General features: G+C 34.8%; 1 long non-coding RNA gene across 1 annotated transcript in view; it reads left to right on the top strand.

Annotated features, from left to right (window-relative positions):
• The window catches only part of LOC129397749 (uncharacterized), a 550,258-nt gene that overhangs the window by 471,489 nt on the left and 53,247 nt on the right, over positions 1–25,522 (top strand). Inside the window, exon 9 of the long non-coding RNA XR_010112187.1 lies at positions 2,446–2,507. This is a non-coding gene — a long non-coding RNA (uncharacterized LOC129397749). The remainder of the gene's footprint in view (positions 1–2,445; positions 2,508–25,522) is intronic.

Raw genomic sequence — 25,522 nt, 5'->3', positions numbered from 1 at the left:
ACATATATTAGAGTAGTTTCACAAGCCTATAATGGAGCTGAAAAATTCCTATTACTTAGTGACATCATAGATGTTGTAAGGCATTATGTTTCATGAGTGATGCTAGTATTAACAAATATGCTGCATTCCCAGTTGTAAAAAGCCTAGCAGATACAATTACGTATACAGTTCATAATACCTGACAATGATATTAAATGACTATTTTACTGATTTGTGTATTATACTATACTTTTAACATTATTTTAGGGTGTACTTTTTCTACTTATATTTAAAAACTTAACTGTAAAATAGCCTCAGGAAGGTCCTTCAGGAGATATTCGACAAGAAGATATTGTTATCATGAGATGACAGTTCCATGTGTGTTATTGCACCTTGAAGACGGAAAAGATGTGGAGGTGGAAGATAGTAATGTTATTGATCCTGAACATGTGTATACCTAGGCTAATGTGTGTGTTTGTGTGTTATTTTTAACAAAAATTTCAAAAGTAAAATAAAAAATTCAAAAATAGAAAAAATACTTAGAGAATAAGGATATAAGGAAATAAAATAGTTTTGTACAGCTTTATAATACGTTTGTGTTTTACACTAAGGGTTATTAAAAACAGTCAAAAAATTAAAAACAAATTTAAATGTTTATAAAGTCAAAACATTACAGTAAGTTAAGGTTAATTTATTATTGAAAAACAAAACTTTTTAAATAAATTTAGTGTAGCCTAAGTCTATAGTGTTCGTAAAGCCTACAGTAGTGTACAGTAATGTCCTAGGCCTTCACCTTCACTGACCACTCCCTCACAGAATCATCCAGAGCAATTCCCATTCCTGCAAGCTGGGTAAGTATCATATAAATGCTAAGTGCCCTATACAGGTACACTTAAAAAAATCTTTTATATCATATTGTTACTGTACTTTTTTTATGTTCACATATTTTACATATACAAAACCACTGTATTACAATTGCCTACAGCATTCAGTAGAGTAACATGCTATACAGGTTTAGCCTAGGACCAATAGGCTATACCATATAGCCCAGGTGTGTAGTAGCTTATACCTCTAGGTTTGTGTGAATACATTCTATGATATTCATATAACAAAGAAATTGCCTAATAACACATTTCTCAGAATGTTTCCCCATCATTAAGCATTGCAATGACTATATATGTAGAATCCACATGATATAAGAGAGTATTTTTTGGTACTCACTTGCCCTGTTGTAATTATAAATAAACAGATCAAGGGCTCAGTCCTCTGAGGATTTAAGGTTTATATAAGTGTACCAGAATGACCACTAAAACCTGCTAAGTTGATGGCTTAAGGTGAAGGAATTTTAGAATTGATGGTAAAGGAGAGGAAGAATGAGTACTAGTTGTGGCCCTTAGACCAACTACAGCAGAGGGTTGTAGTTTGTCTCACTGTCCTTCCTCATCTAAGTTTCCGTTCAGGAGCTGAGAACCATTTATTGGAGAAGGTCCTTGCCCAATAGAAATAGAAAATTAGATCTTCCCAGGGCAAAGGGTAAACTCTATGACCATGGAGTTGTGTCTTTTAGATTTCCCTTTAAGATAAGTTGCTGTGAAAGCATAGTTGATTGATAGTCTATAGCAGCCATGGCTTCAAATCCACCCTGGCACTTATCCCAAACTGTGCTTTTTCTGGGCTTCTCTAAGATGATGACTGGGCATAGCAGTGGTGTTATATCTAGACTTTACTTGTATGACCCTTTAATGGGCAACTTTTGCTTGGGAACTCTCCATTGATCTGGAAGTCTCAGCACTGCATTGCAATTTGAACCTTTTTGCATTTAATCTTCTTTCCTTTCCCTTCTTCACTCATAGACTTCAAACCCACAGTATGGTGTGATCAGAAGAGATCAGTAAAGAAAACTACTAAGAAAACTGGCTGATAACTCAAACCCATATTATTTGTGAAACTGAGCTAGAGTTGAGTGATGCTAACTCATATCTCCATCAATGTTTTAGTTGGTTTATAGTTGATGTCCTGGGATTTTCTGGAGCTGTAATCAAACACCGGAAACAGTACTTGGATTTTGAATGGATGTGTTGGGGTAGAAAGTACCTCAGGAGACATTCTTAGAGGGAATTAATCTGAAGAAAACTCTGATTGCAAAATGGAGGTCATGGAAAAGTACTAACAATCTTTTGTTGAGTTTACATTGCATCGGAAAATGTCCCATGTGAAAATTTTAAAATATTTTGCACAACTATGAAATGATGAGAACTTCAATGCTGAATTTACTGCTGTGCCCAACTTTTCCTATTGCCTACACCTAAATATTGAATTCAAAATATAAAAATCCTAAACCACAAAATATATGTAAAGAGTTCCCTTTATAGTACTGATTTCTCCAAGATTATTGCTACTTTTTAAAATATCAACACTTTTGTTTAAAATTAATTAATTTTCTTGTTGCTCTATTCATGGGCTTAGCCTGGCTGTTGGACAACCCAGAATTGCTGTGTGCTGGTGAAGACTGAAACCACATCAGTAAGGTACAGTGAGAGTTTAGTATTGATACTTTCATATATAACCTACTTTGTTTTATATTCATTTCTACTTAAAACAAGAACAAAAGCAAAAAAAAAAAAAAAAAAAAAAAAACAGAGAAATCAGGCTTTCTCACACCACATCCCAAAGTTGTCTAGTAAATCACTGCATGCAAGTAAAGCATCGTATGCAGGTAATACACAGTATATGCAGATCTTTCTTTAACCTTCAAGTTTTGTATCTTTCTGATATTGATCCTGGGAGACAGTTAAAAGAATTTGTCTCATGATCCTCTCATGCACAAGGGGAGCAGAGCAGACTGGTGTTTAGATCAATAAAGATGTCCTGGGTGTCCTTACCTGTAACAAGTTTTGAACTTATAAGCAGGTGAAGTATAGCAATGTTTCTCATAGAGAGACGCAGATTTGTTAAGGAAGGCATCTCTCCCTGGCCTCCCATGTTGTATTTGACTACAACGTGTAATTAATCAAAATATTTGTAGGAAGTTTTATGGAATATGGTAAGTGGTGAGTTAGGGGTTAGGGAAATGGGAGAGGGTAAAAAAAAGGTACAGTACATTTTCTTTTGAATATAATTTATTATTGAATTTAAAATTCTATATGAAAAGCCCCTATATGCAACTGCTCAACAAATATAAAGCTCTTGCAAATTTGGTGTTCAGAAGGCACTCAATAAATATTGATTATTTCTTAACAAAAATAATAAAAACAACATTATAACTAATGCTGCGTGTTCTAAAACTGTTTCTTTAAAATAACCCATAAACAAACTTCTAGGAGAAAAGTGAAATGCCAGAATAAATGCCCGATTGCCTATATTTAATTATAAAGCTAGAAAAAATTGCTAAAAGATAGATTGGAAGATCATACCAGGCTTTTCATGTAAATGAATCATCCTGAAATCAAAGCATGGAAGTGTTCAATATCACTGGTATGGGACTATTAAAAGTAACTAGTAATGTTTCAGGATTGTTTAGACTTTTAACCAATCTTAATCCAACAAAGGTTGTAGGCAATCTAAGTTAAAAACCACACTCATCCCTGGAATTACGTTAGGACCAAAGCCGTGTTTCCGATCAGCATTTAATGGTTCTCCTGACAATGTATTTGGTTAGAAGAATAAAAATATATTAGCATAAAGCAGAACAGGAAAGAAAAAAAAATCCTCTGGAAATAGAATAAATCAGATTTGAGGTTGTCACCACAAATATTCAAGACAAATGTCTCCTTAATTCTATTTTATATATTAAAAAATAAGACATCATACAGCATTTATGTTCCTGTCTCCCGTGCCAAATTTTTCAAAAGCGTACTTTGGATATTTATGGTTTGATGAAGTCTAAAATAAATTGTTTTAATCTTTTTCCTTTTGGTATTAGCAACTATGTGCAATTTCAGAGATACTTAATTCGTATGTTTCTAATCCATTTGCAATTAAAATTATTTTAAAAAATAACTTTTGAAGCTTTTAGAATTTTTTCCCATGAAGAAAATGAGGTCATGCTTTGCCAAGAAGGTATGAACTTGAATATTCAAAAGTTTAAGTTAGGTTTAAAGTTTCAACAACAAGAACATTCACTGGGCTCTCAACTCAGTATATAAATAAGTTCTCAGGTTTTCTGTTTCTCACCTGCTAAACTTCCCAGGGTTATGATGTGAGTCTTAATCAATTGATTCAAGCCTCTCTAAAGGTACATAATATTGGATTTTGTGAAAGGGGGAAGCTATGTTTTAAATAAATCTGTAATCTTTGCGATATAGGAGAGGGCACGGTTGCACTTCTGAAGAACAGAGCTGGGCACAAAAATGTAGCCTCTTGAAACCCATTGGCACCACTTATACTCTCTCCTCAGTTCTAACAGATATTAAGATCTAAGTTCAGATGCATTCCCAAGCCATGTGCACCTCCACCAGTGTGTCCTAGGAAGCCAACTCTCTCCCAGACAGTGGAGATTCCACAGAAAGTTATCAAAAGCTAGATTCAGATACACTTTGCGCAACAAAGTGCTTGTGCTTGATTCTATTGAAGCCAGTATTAAATTGGTCTTAGACTATTTGAATAAAAATGAAGCTCATGTTTATCTCCAGAAAGGTTCTGACTCTTTTTTTTTTTTTTAATCAGAGAAACTATTAGCACATTTCTGGAGAATGATCACATAGGCTTCTGACATTGAGGTGGACCTGCACCTGGGTCCAGAGCTGAGCTACACTAGGAGAGTCCTCAGGCATCTGCACCTCGCCCTTCTGCACGGCCCATATTTCCCTGATTTTTCCAGGGTAGCAGAAGGTACAACAATGGTCTGTTGCCCTGGAAACACTGCACCGTGGCCAGCCACAGGACTTTCTTGGCTTGCGCTGGGGAGTTGGACAAGCCCTACTTGACTGCTGTCATTATTAAATACAGGAGGAGAAAATAGTAACCATTAAGTGCTTTACAAAATGCCCTACTGTTTATTCCCATGTCTGTCCTCCTAGTTGCCTTTAAGGCCCAGGGTTGGGACAAAGTCTATCTTTATTTTATGCATTACTGACAGACTAAAGAGAGGGCAAGGAGTGTGCTGGAAAGGACACTGGATTAAAAGTCATAAGATTTGGTTTTAGCCACAAACCAGTTGTGTAACCTTTAGCAAGTTACATAAATTAAGCAGTTCTCAGTGTTTTCATGTGAAAAAAAAAATGACCTGGTGATCCTTTGGTTTCCTTATGTCTGTATAAAAGTATACAGTTCTGTGTTTCTAAATGGTGGAAGTGGGGTCAGATGGAGTGACAGAACGTCCCTTACTAACACATGTATCTTTTTCAGGGAAAGGTTAGGCTGTGTTCATTTCATGCTAAAATTAAAATTTCATCCAATTTCCTGGCGTTTTAATTTCATGAAGGGCAGAATTGGTGCTCCCATGTATATAGATAGATGAGTTGTGGTAGGTCAGTCTGGAAAAATACTCTGCTTCCATCTGTCAGTGGCCATAAGAGATGGGGAAACAGAGGCCAGTCAGTTCATCTCGTGTCAGACTTGAAAGACTGCTTGTGCATTTATGCTTAAAAGAGCTGACTCAGGAGTGCTGTGACAGCCTTTAACTTAGAATTCTCTTATTTTTCTGGATTTCTGTCTCCTTCTTAATGGTGTTTTAATGCAGTTTTTGTGTTCAATTATAATAGTGTTGCTAAATACAGTAGGTCTGATTCCACAGAAGAAGAATAGTTTTTTCAAAATCAGCATTTTCCTGCTGATTTGCCAGCTGTTTCAATAAATACTCATCTCCCAACTTCAAACGAGTATATTGCACTCTTACTAAATATAAATGCCATCCACAGCTACTGTATTCTGGCTTTTGAGTTCTCCACAAAATCTGCACTATGAGGGACCCCTTTCTCAACTATGTGCAGGTGATTTTGCTGACTCAGGTGTCCTGAAGAGTAGTCGGTGTTTGTTTTTCTAGTCATTGCTTCCCAATGTAAATGTCTAAGTATAGGCAGGTGAATTAGAACCTTCTCCTATGGTTTTGTCATCTCTACTAGTTCTATCTCTGAACCACAAAAAATGATTAGTCAGGGCAGCCTAAAATTATAATAATAATATCGTATCTATTTTATAACTGTTTTTTAAAATGACTTTGACCTGCCTGATGAGATAGGATAAAATATGAAATAGGCTGCAAGCATAATTGTTTTTCTTTTGACATAATAGAAAAGTAAGATATATGATTTCAGTATAAGGAGCAGGCATTGTTAAACTAAACTGATAGCATGTATTATATGCAATATAAACTTTGTACTGTTGTACACTAATATAGTAATAACCCTGGCTAAGGACCAGCAGGAACATAAGACTATATTTTCAGCCACACATTGTTTTTCTCACAGTCTTCATTGAATTGTATGTGTGCATTTTTCTTATTTTTAATCAGCATTACAAGAAATACAAGTAATTAAGCCTTTCAATATCTCCTAACAATAGTAAAAAGGCGGCTATAGTAATTGCAGTAAGCATATTTGTTGGTGTTTGTATTTAGAAAAATACTAGTTGGTCTTTTATTTGACAGAAACTGAAGCTGGAGAATTGTTACAGAAACAAATGCAATTCAGAAACAAAGTTGCTTCACTTAAATTTTTTTTGTTGCAATTCTACACTTTTGAGTAAACATTTCTATCCAAAAGACCAGTCAGGTTAATTAAAGGAGAGTAGGAATTGCTGGGTTCTTGGGTACTAGCCCCCACTGTTTGAGCCTCGGATTGATAACAACTCTGTGGTAACTATGTGTCCACCACCACCAGGCTGACAATTTTCCAATCAAACGGTTTTTACCATATCCTCAGACAATGAGGAAAATGTGAGGCCCTAAGGTACTGAGCCAATGGTACTGCACTAGCAGACACGTGGGTGGCCAAGAGCAAACGGCCAGAAAACACTCTTACTTGGTAACATGTTGTTTTCACAAAATGACATTAGTAGCCCACCCTGAATTCTTGATCCACAGACTATCTACACATAAAAACCAAGTTGAGAGGGCAAGTAGCCTGAATGCAAACAACCAGGTATTGACTAGATTTGGCCACTTTTGGTCATTAGTTTTTGTCAAAATAACTGACCATTTAAATGAATTCAATCATTTTCAAAATCAGTTTGTGGATGCAGACAGAGCCACAGTCTAACATAGTTGACATTCTTTTCCTTGCAGCTGGAATTAGAAATTAGACACTTTTTTAGACTCTCATCCATTCATAGCCCATTTTCTTTGCATACTTTATGGTTTGAGATTTCTGAAATAAATTTTATATGCAAAGTTGGATTTAAAATGTTTTAAATCAGTGTAAATGGAATTGTTTACAGTATTTTCTACAACTTTTATCAGATGATCATCATACTTACATTAAAGCATACACATTTAGAAACATTCTTCGGTTTAATATGAGGTTTATAGATAAAACTAGTTTAGTATAATTGTTACACCTTATCTGGAAATTTTGGTGTTATGATTTGCAATTTAAAGAAGAGTTATCTTTCTGATTGTTTAAAAAAATCCTCATTAGAAATTTGGAAATGACTCTACTTTTTAACACTTTTGGATTTATTTATTTTTTATTTTTATTTACTCCTTCCACTGGAATGTAAGCTCTTTGAGGTGGGGGCTTTGTCTATGTTTTTGATAGTTATACACTGACTGCTTAGAGTAGTGCTTGTCCTGCAGCATGCTTCCCTTAAATACATATTATATTCAGACATTTCTAAAATTGTATTATGTGCATAATGGGTGCCAAATGCCATGGCAGATTCTAGGGTCGACCACCAAGAAAAATATAGGCTTTCTGTACAAAAGATTCTGACAATCAATAAAAAGAGAGATAAGTGAAAAGATTACTACAATATATTATACTTTGTTAAGTGTAAATATGGAAAGGCGTACATGGAAACACAAAGAAGTCTTCCAAAAACAAAAATAGGAGAATTATGGAAAATGACCCATAGTAAGTGATGTCTTGGGTAAGATTTAAGACGAAGAAGAATTGAACAAATGAAGGGGCAACAGAACAATGGCTGGAGGAGTATCCAGGCAACTAACTCTTGAAAGGCCATGTAAACTCAGTTTTTGCAAATGGACTTTAATTTAAAGGTAACAAATTCAGTAAAAATTGGTTTATAGGAATATGTCATAGAAGAGGTGTGTTTTAGAAAGATTTTTGATTGTCGTGTGGACAATGGGTGGGAAAAACACTGAAAGAATCCAGTAGGAAATAAAGCAAATTTAAAATAAGCCAATGACTTTGCAGCTGAAGAAACTTAAATGGATTTGAGAAATATTTAAGAAGCAAGATGAAAAGCATTAAGAGTCTTATGGGTTTAGGGGATGGGGAAGAAAGAGCAAGTAGAGCTAAGGGTAATTCCCAGTATATGGCTTAGAAATTTGGATGGATCATGGTGTCATGAAATAAGATAAAAAATACAGAACAAGTTGTTTATGGGGGTTGGTGTTTGGGAAGACTCATAAAATTAATTAGGAACATATATAACTTGAGATTCTAGGGTCACTCTAAAGTGGAAGTGCCCAGTAGAAAATGAAATACATGTATATGGTGCTAAGGAGAGTGATGCAGGATGAGAGAAGGCGCTTGGAAGTCATTAACACAGAGATGGAAGGAAGGTCATCAGGGAGAAGGAGAACATGAGAAAAGGGCTGAGGATGGAATCCTGAAGAGCACCAAAACATGAAGAACAACTGTGAAAAAGAAGAAAACCAAATGAGTATGATAAAATGTGTAACACTAGAGCCCAGTTAGAGAAACAGCGAGAGAAGTACATTTTAAGGGGAATAAAGACAATGTCCAAAAGGGCATTAAAATTAGATAAGATGAAGACAGAAAAAATATTGAAAATAAAGATTCTTTCACATTTTGCAATTAGGTGGTGATTGGCCAACCACACTGAAATAGAATAGTGCAGTCAGTAGATTGGAAAATAAAGATAAGTTAGTAAGTGAAAGACAGATTCCTTTTTATGGATAGAGTAGCACGTGAAAGAAACTGAGAAGTTTAAAAGGCATAAAAGATTTACAGAATAGCATTTTAGTTTTCTCCATGATTATTTGTTTCAATATTGAATAGACTTAAAAGAGTATAATTAAAAGAATATTGTCTGTGATTTGGTGGAAGGTGATGGAATCCAGGCCACAAGAGATATTATCAGCACTGAATGGAAGAGAGACAACATTTCTGTGAGATGTTAGGGAAAGAGTGAAGTGCATGTGGTTGAAGGTTAAGTTGTTGGTGGTGGTGTGGCTCATGGTTTTCATTTTATCTTTGATGTCAGGCTGATGACAGGGGAAAAAGCTTTAGTAAGCTAGTAATTTTTTGAAATAAATTTTATATAGAACACGATAGTGTCATTCTGGGGTGCATTTTTCAATATAACAGCATAGGTTTAATCCTACACAAATTAGATATCCTCAAATTTTATGTGTAGTGATTGCTTGTTAATGTCTACAGTCAAGCTCAGTCTTCTCCAGACATATTATCTCGATTACAGTTTATTCCCACTGGCCACCTACCTGTACGGTACCCCTGGGCAGGAGATGAATGTTAAGATAGTAAGAGTAGGGGAAAAGACAGTGGAATAGGTAGTCAACTGACTCTGGCTTTGAAACTTGCTTTTCTATTGCTTTGTGGGTGAATATGCCACCACCAGTCTGAGCCTGAAATTCCTCATTCCGTGAAACTAGAACCTGCTGTATTCACAGAATAATTAGGATGATGAAGAGGGGCCACACACTTAAGATTCCTATACAACATAAGATATTCTTTTAAAGAGTAGTGTATTTCACAGTAGAACCATCTAGATCAACCGTGGCTGATGGTTCAACTATGACTTATTCAACTGATCTTTTAGAATCCATTAGAGACAAATCAATATTTATTCTTGCTGGATAATCCTACATTGTGAAAACAACTGTTAACTAAGGTTTATTTTTATTAAAATAAACATTTTTACCAAGGTGCTCTAAAATTTGTAGCAGAACAAATTCAGAAATGATAGCCAATTGTCTAAAAACCTTTCATTTTATCATCTTTAATTTACCATTAAATTAAAGTTGCAGTGCAGTCTTTACACCTAGTATAGTAATGATTAAAGTTATGGTCAGAGTTAATTAATTGATGAGTCAGCTGTGGCCAAGCACTGTACTAAACACAATGATACTTATAGTAATCTATGAGACTGGACATTCACACTTTTTAAAAATGAGAAGTCTGATCTTTAGAGAGATTAGGTAACTTTTATTCCAAAGTCATAGCTAAGTGGATTTGAGCTCAGATCTTTTTGATCCGGATATTCATTCTCTCAATCATGGCACTCTCTCTCCCGAAAGCATACTGTACTGGGATCAATCTATATTTATAGGTGTGTGTGTGTGTGTGTCGTGTGTGTGTGTGTGTGTGTGTACATATATATATATATGACATAAGTAGCATGAGGGAAGCAAGGCTGGGAAGCAAAAAAGGCTAAATGCAGAATGGCCATTATTAAAAAGTCAAAAAAAGCAATAGATATTGGCATGGATGTGGTGAAAAGGGAATGCTTATACACTGCTGGTGGGAATGTAAATTAGTAAAACCTCTATGGAAAATAGTATGGAGATTTCTCAAGGAACTAAAAGTAGATGTACCATTTTATCTAGCATTCCCACTACTGTGTATCTACCCACAGGAAAATAAGTCTATATCAAAAAGACATCTGCATGCATATGCTTATCACAGCACAATTCACAAATGTAAAGATATGGAATAAACTTAAGTGCATATCAATCGATGAGTGGATAAAAAATGTGGTATATACAAACCATGAAATATTACTTAGCCATTAAAAAGAATGGAATAATGTCTGTTGCAGTAAGTTGGATGGAGCTGGAGACCATTAGTCTAAGTGAAGTAACTTAGGAATGGAAAACCAAATACTGTATGTTCTCACTTTTAAGTGGAACCTGAGCTATGTCTACACAAAGGGCTATAGAGTGGTATAATGGACACTGGAGTCTCCAAAGCATGGAGGGAGGAAGGGAGCTGAGAGATGAAAAACTATCTATTGGATGCAATGTACGCTACTCAGGTAATGGGTGCACTAAAATCTCACCACTATACAATTCATGCATGGAACAAAAATCTAGTTATACCCCAAAAGGTATTGAAATAAAAATATATGAAATAAATCTAAAAAAGAAAAAAACTATGGGAACTAGGAAAAAAATACACAGTTATAGGGTATCCAGCAACTACTACTATCTGATTGGAGATACTAAATATTCACTCATGAGTTGGACTTAAACATATTTACAAGTTAATTATAACCATAATGATATGTGGGATATCGTCAAATCTATTAATGTCAGTTCAGGCCCATATCCCTGATCTTTAGGACCAGATAGCTAAGTACTTCCTGAACACCTGTATATTACCAGATGTATGACCTTCAAGAACAACGTGCCAAAAATCTAAACTCCTATGTGCCCAACCACCTTCCTCCTCACACCAAATTATTCTCCTATATAGTCTGTTTGCAAGAAATGTAGTATTTAGGTTAGACACCAGGTATTTGCTGACAATATCTGTTTCCTTCATTACCTTCTAATCAGTCATAAATTCCTATAGTCTAACTTCTTAAAATCTATTTTTTCCAGCTTTAATAACACTGCTTTCATTTAGACTTTCATTTTCTTTTACCTAAGCTATTGAAATTTCAATTTATTCGCTAAATACTTACTGAAATTTACCAGGTGCCAGGAACTGCTCTTGATGCTGAGGATACAGATGAAAGTCTTGTCTTCCTCAAGCTTACATTCTAGTGGGAAGAAATGGAAAGTAAAAATAAATATGATAGATAAGTGAATTACATACATATTAAAATATGATAAATGCTGCTTGATCTCATCATGCTGATCTATCACCTGCCACATCACTGGATTTAACTTCCCAAAATATATCTCACTATATTAGGTCCCTACTGTTTCCAAGCTCAGATTTCTTAGCATAGCACTTAATGTGCCAAAAGATAAAGCTTGTTATTTGAGCAGAGTCAACTCATGTCACCTTAGGTTTCATTTTTATAAAACTATTTTCATTTTGAAAGTTCATCATGATGTTTTATACCTCTTGCATGTGCTGCTTCTTCTCCAGTTTAGATTGCAAGCTTTCTTCTATCCCTTTTTCTGGGTGGACACTTAACGAGATTTAGACTTAGTTCATGTTAATTGCTCTCTGAAGACTTCCTGGAACTCACATACAAGGGAGACATGAGATTACAGTATCTCCAGTGTATTCCAATGGCATCCCATGCCTACTTCTGCCATCCCACCTACAATATTATATTGAATATTTTGATACAAGATGCCTGTATCAGTCCTTCAGCTCCTGGACTTCATGGACCATATTTGCATTGCCAGTATCTAACAAAGTACTTGCTGTAAGCTGGGTATGAGATTAATATTTGCTAAATGAACAAATTAACTATACCATATTGAGGAACTAAAAATTGTCACAACCAGGACCCTGTGTTTTAATCATTGAAAAAAAATCTTATCTCAATAAATGCAGAAAAAGCTTTTTTATAAAATTCAACATGACTTCATGTTAAAAACTCTTAATAAACTAGATATTGAAGGAACATACCTCAAAATAATAAGAGCCATCTGTGAAAAAGCCATATCCAACATCATACTGAATGGGCAAAAGCTGGAAACAATCCCCTTGAAAACCAGCACAAGACAAGGATGCCCTCTCTTACCACTTCTATTCAACATATTATTGGAGGTCCTAGCCAGAGGAATCAGGCAAGAGAAAGAAATAAAGGCATCCAAACAGGAAGAGAGGAAGCCAAACTATCCCTGTTTGCAGGTGACATGATTTTCTATCTAGAAAGCACCATAGTCTCAGCTCAAAAGCTCCTTCAGCTGATAAACAACTTCAGCAAAGTTTCAGAATACAAAATCAATACACAAAAATCACTAGATTCCTATACACCAACAACAACCAAATGGAGAGCCATATCAGAGAGCCAATCCCATTCACAATTGCCACACACAAAAATAAAGTACCTAGGAACACAACTGACCAGGGAGGTGAAAGATCTATCCAATGAAAATTACAAAACACTGCTCAAAGAAATCAACGACACAAACAAATGGGAAAATATCCCATGTTCATGGATAGGAAGAATCAATAACATTAAAATGGCTATACTGCTCAATGCTATTCCTATCAAACTACCAATGACATTCTTCACAGAACTAGAAAAAAATATTTTAAAATTTATGTGGAACCAAAAAAGAGCCTAAATATCCAAGGCAATTCTAAGCAAAAAGAACAAAGCTGAAGAAATCACATTACCTGATTTCAAACTATACTACAAGGCTACAGTGGCCAAAACAGTGGTACTGGTACAAATACAGTCACTTAAACCAATGGAACAGAATAGAGAGCCCAGGAATAAGGCTGCATATCTATGACCATCTGATCTTTGACAAAGCTGACAAAAACAAGCAATGGGGAAAAGACTCCCTATTCAATAAATGCAGAAAATTGAAGCTGGACCCCTTTGTTACCCCATATACAAAAATCAACTCCAGATGGATTAAAGACTTAAATTTAAAACCCAAAAGTAAAAAACTCTGGAAGACAGCCTAGGCAATACAATCCTGGACATAAGAACAAGCAAAGACTTCATGACAAAGACACTAAAAGCAATTGCAACAAAAGCAAAAATTGACAAATGGGATCTAATTAAACTTAAAGAGTTTCTGCATAGCAAAATAAACTATCAATAGAGTAAACAACCTACATAATGGGAAAAATATTTGCAAACTATGCATCTGACAGAGGTCTAATATCCAGCATCTATAAGGAACTTTAAAATTTTTACAAGAAAAAAACAACCACATTAAAAAGTAGGCAAAGGACATGACAGACACATCTCAAAAGATGACATACATGCAGCCAACAAACATGAAAAAAAGCTCAACGTCACTGATCATCATAGAAATTCAAATCAAAACCACAATGAGATGCCATCTCATACCAGTCAGAATGGCTACTATTAAAAAGTCAAAAAACAACAGATGCTGGTAAAGTTGCAAAGAAAAGAATACTCTTATACACTGTTAGGTGTGGTGTAAAATAGTTCAACCACTGTGGAAAGCAGTATGGTGATTCCTCAAAAAGCCAAAAGCAGAACTACCATTCAACCCAGTAATCCCATTGCTGGGTATACATGCAAAGGAATATAAAACATTCTACCATAAAGACACATGCACATGAATGTTCACTGCAGCACAGTTCACAATAGCAAAAACATGGAATCAACCTAAATTTCCATCAATTACAGATGGGATTAAGTAAATGTGGTACATATACACCATGGAATATTATGCAGCCACAAAAAGAACGAGATTGTGTCTTTTGCGGAACATGGATGGATCTGGAGGCTATCATCATCAGCAAACTAATGCACAAACAGAAATCCAAATACCAGATGTTCTTACTTATAAGTGGGAGCTAAATAATAAGAACTTATGATACAAAGAAGGGAACAACAGACACTAGGGTCTACTTGAGGCGGGAGGGTGGAAAGAGGGAGAAGACAAGAAAGATAACTATTGGGTACTGAGCTTAATACCTGGGTGATGTAATAATATGTACAACAAACTCCCATGACACGTGTTTATCTAACAAACCTTCACATGTACCCCCAAAACTAAAATAAAAATTTTTTAATAGGAAGAAAATAATCTTTCTAAAAATCGCTTACTTTGCCTCACAGAATATAATCATCATAGCTTACATTCACAGCCACATTTTATATGTCAGGCACTGTCCTGTGCACTTCATATGTATTATTCCATTTAATTCTCACAAGAACCTTTGGAAGTAGGTGCTGCCATTATTATTTTTCATAGATGAGGAAACAGACACAGAAGTTAAGCAGTCTCTTGAAGTCTGACTTCCAGACCCAGCCTCTGGAGCCCTACATGTACTATCTTCCCCTACATAATTATCTATTACATTTATTCATGGATGGTCCCCCAAATTAAAGATGAACTGAGAACGTCTAAAATAACTGATTTATCTGACTGATGGAGATTATCATATTGGATGATATGATATGACTGCTCCCAATCCTCATCTGAGCCTCACTTCTAATTTACTCTGAAGGTTAAAACTGTCATATTTTCAATTCCTTTTACAAAAACTCTCATTTACATATAATTTACACATAGTTTCACTAGAACTATTTATTCTTTTAAAATCAGGGTAGGCAATAATTTTACATAAAGTAATTTTACATAAGCCCACATTTTAAGAAAAGTATATATTTCTTGTTACACAGAGAAATTGCCTGGCAGATATAAAATTATTACTAAGTCTATATACATGTGTTTGAATATGGAAGTACTTAGCTGCATGGTTTCAAATATATAGAACACTCCCTTTTAAATATAATCAAATGGTTGCACATACATGCAAACCTGTTATATTCTATTTATACTTCTAACTGCAAAATCTAGAAACAGGCCTAATAACTTTTTACAATGAAAACACCATATTTGTGGAAAAATTAATTCAGCTTTTACTTCCCTTGACCCATGCATGGGCCTTAGGTAGGTATAGTCCTAGATATAAAAAGGAGAGAAAACAATCCTCCTTTTTATTCTACTTTTTCTTAGCCATGTGAAGCCCTGAGTAAAACTGTGGAAAAAATGTGAAAATTGTTTGTGTCATCACCATACCAGTCATTCATTTCAGGGATTGCAGGTAGGATGCCACAATAGGGGAATTTTAGGCACCAGCAAACTGTTGGTAGTCATGCCATGAAAATCAAAGGGGCATTCAGGAGGACAATTAAATCTATTGTGAAAATGAAGGCTTTTCCTTCCAAAAAATAAAAATGGCATGAGTGAAATAGAGTGAAGCAGGAAACACACAGCATGTGAACGCATGAAGACAGACACAGATGACAAGAAGCAGGCTCTACTATGCTTGTTTTAATTATGGATCCTGTGCAATCCCTGGTTGCACTGAACTTAGAATAAGATGAATACACAAAATTTACATTCTATTCTCCTTAAATTCACTGCTTAGTATCTTTAGGTGTTCTTCTTATTGAAGACTTTTATGGTTAATTATTTTTAATTAATGCCTGCTTCATCCCTTTTGTTAGAACCAGACACTCTTAAAACCTAAGGTTATATTTTAGTCATCTTTGTATCCTAATTATATAGCATAGTGTTTATTTTATAATGCAAGTTCTATGTATAAATAAATATTCACTGGATAAACAAATGAGTATCTTTAGCAGTGGGGTCACTGACTTTGTTATACTCGTCTGTTTAGTAATTTATGCTCTGAGCATGGTAACTTTGAATATTGGCCTTAAATATATGAATATTGTGATAGTACCTTTTAAAATGATGGACCTGCCACCATACTTAGCCTTCCTCTGGGAATTGTCTCCAATGCAGACAGGAGAGGTTCCTTTTAGTGGTTTTATTCATCCTTTCTGAATTTGTGAATTGGTCACAGATAATTGATGCAGGATTATTCACCAGATTTGAACTGATCCAATCAGCCTCTCTCTTTCCGGATGTTTGGTAAATGAAAACCCAAAGCTGAATGTCATTGGAGTAAATTCTCACTACCTTAAAAGCATTGCGTTGTAGTTTAGCTCCCTCTTTCTTAAGTCCTGATTACTTAGTTATTTTCTTAAATTTCATAAACAATGTTTCTGTTCCTTGACCATTTTTTCTCTTAAACTAGCCAGAGGGTTTTTATGCCTTATGAATAGAAAGAACATAACTGTTAGCTATATTAGTGAGGAACGAGTCTCCACCCTTTCTTTTGCTCTTCTCATTTTCTATAGAAAACTGACTGTTGTGCTTTAAATGTCATATTCTGTCTTCATGAGACCTCAAATTTTCAGCTCTTTTTAAATTTTCAGGCCCAATTTCTAGTCCATGAATGGCACAGGTGTATTCTTTCAAGAGATTCTAAAATATTGGGAAGGGTGATAAGGTCAAAGATTTAAAAAGAGTATCAAGGCTGTCATTCACCAAGAGAAATTCTTTGACAAGGAAGCCTAAGTTTTATTATGATTTCTATGGTTACCATTTTCATCCCAGAGATTAAAAAAAGAGACCAGTTCTTTTGCAAATTTTTTTTTTTGCTTTTCCCTCAGGGAGAACAATCTGTTTCCTTCTGAATTTCTGTTATCCTGTTCTTTACCCTTCTTTTATACTGTTCTTTGAAGTTACAAAGTCCTAGTTCACTTACACAAGACCATTTAGTTAGAGGTAATGTGGGATAGGCCTTCAACTTGAAACACTAGTACAAGTGGAACAAAAAGATACAGGTATCAGGCAAAAAATAATTTCAGATATACTGCTTGAATTAAAAAATAAAATTCTGTTATAGAATTTAAAATAAAGAAAAGCTGTTGTTTAACAAAATGGCCAAGAAGTAACAAGAAGTATTGAATACTACTATTGGGGTGATAGTAAAGGTAGGTAAATAGTATACAGTATAAAGATATTACAGGAACTTTTCATTTTATAATGTTTATTGAAGGAATAATACACCTAGAAAATCAGAGACTCTAAATGTATTGAAATACATTAACTAGACTTTAATTTTCCTGTGAATTGATCATTTAATTTTGACAGGGTGATAATTTAGGGAAAAAAAAAGAAAACTTGAGTGTTGATACAAAACTAGGACTGAATTTTTCCCAATTTGTCCTACTCAGCCTTCTCAAAGTACTATCAATCCCTTTATGTTAGAACCAGTAACACATGCTTTGAAATTAAAATTAAGTACCCTCCTAATTTATGATTAGTGTTATGAAGACCAGATTACCTTTACCTAATTCAAAATCTCCAGTTCCAGATGTTATCTTTCTTTTTTTTTTTTTTTTTTTTTTTTTTTTTTTTGAGACGGAGTCTTGCTCTGTCACCCAGGCTGGAGTGCAGTGGCGTGATCTCGGCTCACTGCAAGCTCCGTCTCCCAGGTTCACGCCATTCTCCTGCCTCAGCCTCCCAAGTAGCTGGGATTACAGGGGCCCGCCACCACGCCTGGCTATTTTTTTATTTTTTTATTTTTTTGTATTTTTAGTAGAGACAGGGTTTCACAGTGTTAGGCAGGATGGTCTCAACCTCCTGACCTTGTGATCCGCCTGCCTCAGCCTCCCAAAGTGCTGGGATTACAGGCGTGAGCCACCGCGCCAGGCCCCAAATGTTATCTTTCTTTATAACCCAGGAAAGTACAAAGATTGCAGCTAAATCCTTTGTATTTGGGAAAATATTGTCTTGAAAACTGTATATTCAAATTCCTTTTAAAATTTATTGTCATTGTGAAATGTTTGAAACAAAAAAATTAAAATGTCAGGCCCTATTTATTAAAATATAGGTTACATTGGAATCAGATGCATATAATTCCACAAATTACCCATCAAGTATAAATGTAAGAATGATGATTTCCAAAGTATACACTGCTTTTTGAATTTTATAAAGTACTTTACTCATAAGTTTAAGCAGTTAAATTGGTAAAAACAACGGAAAAAACCTTCGGTTTGTTTTTATTAATGCTATAGCCGTTAATAAATATGGTGCTTGTCTCTTCAGTCTGGATCAGGACATTTTTGAAATGTTAACAGTGACTATAAAGGTAAATATTTAATGGACCTTGGACCCTACCCTCACAAAACTTACCACCCAGTGGGAAGAGATTGTAATATAATATATGCCAGTATTTGGGAAATGCCACAATGCTAGTACAGACACCATGCTCTCAGAGTTCAATGAAAGGAAAAAATGTGTTTAAAATGATGTTTAAGTCTAAAAGTTTTCAGCAGCTATAATTCCTCAAATTCGCTTTGCTATTTAAATTCCTCATTTTTCATTACTGTTGGTTACTTTGAAGCCAGAAGGGATCTTTCAATTAGCTTCTGATCAAATGTGAAATCTTGCTCTTTAGTAACTTCACTACCCTCTGTGGAAACTGCAAGAATGCTAGTTAATGTTCTTGCAGTTATTATCTTAGCTACCATATCTCATTAACACTTGCTTCACTAAACACGAAGTTCAAAGTTAAATATCATTCTGTGGCTTCAGGTTCTTAAGGATTGATAACCTGGAGGCATATTAAGAGGAATGTCAGCTGCAGGAAAGTATTGCATTGATTCAGGGTATGCTCCCAGGGACAATGAGGCTCTGGCCATATTTACAATTCTTCACCCTCCCACCCACCTACCTACCCCAAAGCAAGGCTTTTAAGACCTATTGGCGTAACTCTCCCACACTCAGGATGTTCCCGGGTTGTAATGTTGCCAGCCTTCAGAAGCTGCCTCTCTCAGGCCACTTGCAAACTCTTGAATTTAGGTCACTCGTAAGCAAGACTTATGAAAGAGTACATAATACCATGATTCAGCTTCCTAATGTGCCTCATGTACTTTTAAGGCATAGATCAGACACCAAGAAATTCTAACTTTATGTACCTTTGAATTTACCAATATTTGGTGCAGCCTTTCTTTAACATTTGTATTTTTTAAAAATACTTGTCCTTACTTTTAGTCAGGTAATTATAATATTATGTAATAATATTATGTAACAGCTAACCACTATCTACAAGAGGTTAAATACAGATTAGATATGTAATATTTCAGGAATGACTAACCACCTATAAGTGGTTGTGTGTGTGTTTGTGTGTGTGTATGTATTTGATTCTCTAATTGCTAACCACAGTAGTCCTCTAAGCTGATGCTTGCTCTTTGTTGCAGATATTTTTAGGATGCTCCAGTAGAAAGACTGGGCAAATTACATTACTTACATTCATTCACTAAAGGAGCTTTACAAATATACACTAAGCTTATGAAAAATGTCCAATCATATTAGTAACAAAATCTTTTAGAGTGGAGCAACAGTATTTTTGTCTGCCAAATATATTTTAATATTCATTGCCAACAAGGGTACACTGAAACAGGCCCTCTTGCATGTTCTTAATGGAATTGGATCAATTTTTCCAGAAGAGTACCATTTTGTATCAAGAGCCTTGATAGTAACATGAAAAATGGGGGAAACTGCAAAAAATTATTTCTCTTTTCTTCTCTTTGTTCTTTGTCTTTCATAGTTTTTAATTGACTTTTGTAGTTTCTTCCTTTACCATTTAATTAAAGAGTTTCCAGCAGAATATTGCAAGAAAACTGCATTGATGATGGAGTCAGAAAGTTGGCTTTATAACATGTGGATATAGAAGTAGACTATGATTTGGTGTTATCTATTTCTAAGGATAGAGTTAAGGTGTGGAATGACTGATTATATCACTTGCATGTTGGAGAAAAAGAGACATATATATTCAAATCAGATACTTGAATGTAATTGACATTTTGATTATAGTTGTTGAATATAACTGATTTTTTTTATCTGACCAGCATCATTTATTTGGGAGAAATGCCCCTCACTCTGTAGTCTAAGATTTTGATAAATGTTCTACCATATGCAGAGAGCATGATCCAACTTAGGCCAAATACAGTCTCTTTTCTAAGAACATGGATCTTAAATGGAGGCACATAGGGATAGGAAGCAGTTAGGACCAAATCTTTCAATGGCCAACCCATAAGAAACACTTCATTTATTTCTGCCACTGAGGTCACAGGGATTTTTTTCTTATTATCAAGTCCTGGAGGTAACACTCTTATTCTGTGAACTACACAATATTCTTTCAACAAATCTCTTTCTTACTTAAAAAAAGGAATGAAGAAAGAAAGAAAAGAAAGAAAGTGAAAGAAAGAAAAGAAAGTAAAAGAAAGAAAAGGAAAGAGAAAGAAAGGAAAGAAAAAAGAAAGAAAGAAAGAGAAAGAAAGAAGAAAGAGGAGGAGGAGAAGGAAGGAGAGAAGGAAGGAAGGAAGGAGAGAGAGAAAAAGAAAGACAGAAACAAAGAAAGAAAAAAGAAAGAAAGAGAAAGAAAGAGATGAGGGAGTCGGGGTGGAATGGAGGAAATATTTTGGTCATAATTTTGACCTAGTAATTCAATTTCTAGGAATTTTTTAAATAAAGTTATAAGACATTAATGGGAACATTTACTTACAAGGTAATTACTACCCGCATTATCTATAAAGGTGAAAAATAAAAATACATGAAGAGGACGTTATGGAACACCATGTTACATTTAAAACAATAGTTTTAAATAATATCTTAACATTGGAAATGATTGTGTTACCCAGCCATAACAAAACAAAGCGAAAACTAAAATACAAACTATATATTATAACCCAATGAAACAGACACGTACATATACGCAGAATATCATCCGATGTGCTGAAAGAAAATCTACCAAACGTCTACAGTGATAAATCATGGGGTACAGAAATGTTTGATTTACTAATTTTAATAAAATGCCATTATCAGTTGAATTATGCCAAAGCACTTTTAATTTTTCTTTGTTTCCATATTATAGCTCAATAAAAAAATGGCAATTTTTACTCAGTAACGAAAAATAGAACAGTGATTTAGATTTCACAGCTTTCATAGTGAGACTATGAACTTTTCCCACTTTATAATTAATTTCATCTAATTCAAAACTAAAAAACAATTTTGTCTTCTAAGTATCTGAGCCAGAGATAGAGAAGTTGGTGGGGTATGACTATATATCAGAGTTAAGTCTCTCTCTCTGATCTATCTTTCTAGCTAACTGTATCTGTGCCTCTCCGATCTCTTACTGCAAATTTATTCCTATCCTACCCTTCCTCCTCTATATCATATTCCCTTATCACCTCTGTCCATTAACTCCCACACGGGGCCTGTCCATACATACACTATTATTCTTTCTAGCTATCTTAATGTCCTTTACTTCACACATTCAAAATAGTAATATTAATAAAAAATTGTTGCTTCTTATCTGATTTTTAAAAGTTTTAATGTCACTGTCATAATATTTTCTTTTTTTTTCATTTCCATGACACGTTAAAGAGATCTTTCCTGAAAAACTATTATTTAGAATACCAATTCTAAAAATAAGAAGAGTTTTTGCATTAAAAACAATTAGATGAAAAAATAATCTTTGGGGAAAATAAAGGTGAAGCCTTTTTGTACTTCACTCAGCTTATATAACAAAATTTTTACATGCATTCTAAGTGGTCTTCTGCTGTTTGGGCACATTATCTCATCAACTGAAGGTTTCTATTCTTTGTTCTTTTAAAGCAAGGACTATTATTCTATCCCCAGTGTTTCCTCTGCACAGTGCTTTTCAGGATAGCTTATCTAAAGTAGTAGCTTAAAATATGCTTTCTAATCTTCTTTATTATAATTGTATACCATGATTCAGAATTTTGTAATAACTTATGTTCAAAGCCATTAACAGAAGTATCTGTGGAAACAGTGAATACTGAAGCAAACCACAGAGTAAATTTTACCTGTTCCCAGTATGAAAACCTACTGATCTCATATGTGGGTCATTTTCGCCTGGTCTGTCAAATAATGAGTTTATCTGGACCTCAAAGTTTTTCTCTTTACAAAATAGAATATTTTACCATTTAAAATTCAAAATGGGATCTAAATTATATAAGGAGAAGTGGGCTTCAAAAACCCTCTTTATTTATCTCTTATTTAAAATAGGAGTTGTCACTTTATATGCACCAGCCTAAGATGTAATTGTGTGAAACAATTCATTTCAGTAAAAGGAAAACAAAAGTTATTTTTTAAAGAATCTCTAAATTTGTACTTATAAGACTTCTACTGCTATTCTACTATTTAAGAATTAGATGGGAATACACCCTCTCTCTCTTCTTTCCCTTTCTAAATATCTATCTACCTATATATATATATACACACACATACACACAAATATACATATGATTTTCTTATCTCAAAAAATTAAAGAGTAAACTTAAAAAAAAAGAGTTGTTACCTTACAGAAGAGAACAACAACAGATTGAAGGAAGCAGAACTAAAGATAGACTTATCAAAAATATGCCTTCTTGTAACTATTGGATTTTGGATTCATTAAAATGTTCAAACATAATTTATAAAACAAGTTAAGTTGAAGTAAACAGAATCAATACCTAAAATCAAAAGCAAAATGAAACAAAAGTAACCAAATGGTTTGCTGTATTGGCAAAACCACACAGGGAAAAATTATTTTATGTGGCTTTAAACTCATAACTAAGCTTTTGGCAAAATTTCCCTGGTAGTGTATATCTTAAAGACAAAATAAAAAGGTACTGCGGAAAAAACATAAGCAGCTTTCATTAATTGTACTGTTTATAAGAATGCTAGTAGTGCTACTCAGAGACTATTATGTGCAATGATGAGATAAAGTGAATCAATCATTATGTGGTGTCATTTACATCTTGGGTTTTCCCTGAGGAGAAAGGAGATACAAATAAAAATTGAGGTTAATTAAAACACAAGTAATTTTGAATTTGAGTTGAAAGTATCAAGAAGATCATGACCTTTTCCTACATTAAAAAAAAAGACTATAAACATGATCAAGTGAGTAGCAGTGAGCATCACTTACACCCTTATTATGGTCTGTAAATACCATTTCCCTACGTGGAAAACGGTTACAGGATACAGGGCCCAGAACTATCATGAGATGCCTTTAGGAAGACACTGAGTTTGAAACTATTCTTATCTACTTTTACGGTGTAATAGCAACCGCAAGTGCATCAAGGTCAGTTACTTGTTCCAATATAGAATATAGTTTATCTGCCTTTCAGAATTCAAACAAACCAGGTGGTAGTCAGAGCTTCAGGTTCAACGGAGCCTGAAGTGTGTACCCTGGCAGAAGAATCCGCTGCTGGACACATGGAAAACAGAATCTCAAATCTAGCAGAACATGACTATGCAAATGTGAATAAACAGTTTCACAGTTGGGTTATAAGGTATGATGATGAGAGGGGCTGATCACACTTAACTCGTTTTTTGGAGTCCATATGTTCACTACTGAGGACACAGCATCTGATGATGGTCTTTTATTCAGCACATAAACCAACTTACGGAGGACAGAGCCCCAATCCCAGGCTGGTACCTTAGATGACCCTCCAATATTCTATTAAGCCAGCTGCTTCTAAATGAGGAACATATGTTAAGACCAGTGAATATATTCTGGGGCTATTGTAACAGCTTCTTTATCACAAAAATAAAGTTTACTGGTTTGAAGCAACATCGTATGGGTTCCATGTTGATAAGTAAGACATTCTGTTGAGCCCTGAAGTAATGAGGATGGTAGCAGCATTTCAGAATTGAAAGGCAAATAAATATTCAGTGCAGAATAAAGATACACCTGGTAAGAATTTATCATTGTTCATATAGGTTGGAAGGGATTGCCAGAGTAGCTGACAGTCACCTTGAGGAATGCTGCCATATTGAATGATGAGAATCTGTTTCTGCTGATGGCAAGTAAGTTAAAGGCCTTTAGCAGTGGCAATAGCATGGTCAGGCTTATTGAGAAGGAGCACATACATATTCTTCATGAGCTCATTGTACTAGCATGAGAATATCCCTGTAACTTTTAAGAACATCTCTGCCATATGCATTCACATGAAACACAAGCATCTGCCTCCATTATGCCCAATTCTATAGGCTGATCCATCACCTCTCCCTCAGTCTTCCATGGACGTGCTCCTCTAATTTTGTTCCTTTAAGGCTCCTAACTGAACTATTTACAACTAGGCAGGAGTTTGAGAATATCTGTATTTCAGTTCCCTTTTCCCTGTATTCAGAGTAAAAAACTAAGTTTCTGATCACAGCTCTAGGCACTGGATGGTTTCTTTTTGCTACTATTATTTGGGAACAGGCTCAGTGGGCCCAAGATGTGACAATTGTCCACTTTGGGCTAGTATTTTCCACTTAAGTTTAGTACCAACATCCTGAAGAATTTACAAATGAAATTATATGATATCTTCAATTTGCTTTAAAATAACCAGAGAAGTGGTGGAAGGGTAGCCAGTACCTGGGCAAGATATAGATGCAACAAAGTTGGCCATGAGTTGATAATCCTTAAAGCTGAGTGATGCCTGTAAAAGCATGCCATATATGATTCTCTCTACTTTCATAGGTACTTGTACTATTTCATAATAAAACATTACGAAATAACTAACTACCACTACTAAGTTCTGGCAAGTGTGCTGTGAAGCTGCTACACTCATACGCAATGTCATGGGAAAAAAATCGTCATTTTGGCAGTTGGTACAAGAATTCCATTGTAGGGAAAGACTCTGTAAAGAAAATAGGAATCATTTATGTAAAATGTTGTGTGCTTAGTGATATGGTCACTTATATATGTCACCACAAACCTTCAGTAGAGCTATTCTAAAAAGCTACAAAAAATTATTGGTATGTCAGATTTTCTGGGATTTCTGATGAACGGGTTCAATTGTGAGTTAAGGTTAGGGAGGGAGCAAAATTCAGTCAACCAAAGCAGACAAGGATGATCACTGGCAAATGGATTGTATGAATGTAGCAGGTAATCTTCAA

The sequence above is a fragment of the Pan paniscus genome, chromosome 4 (genome assembly GCF_029289425.2).
Source record: "Pan paniscus chromosome 4, NHGRI_mPanPan1-v2.0_pri, whole genome shotgun sequence".
NCBI lineage: Eukaryota > Metazoa > Chordata > Mammalia > Primates > Hominidae > Pan > Pan paniscus.
Note: the sequence above shows the minus strand (reverse complement) of the source record. Positions and strands in the feature narration are given on the sequence as shown.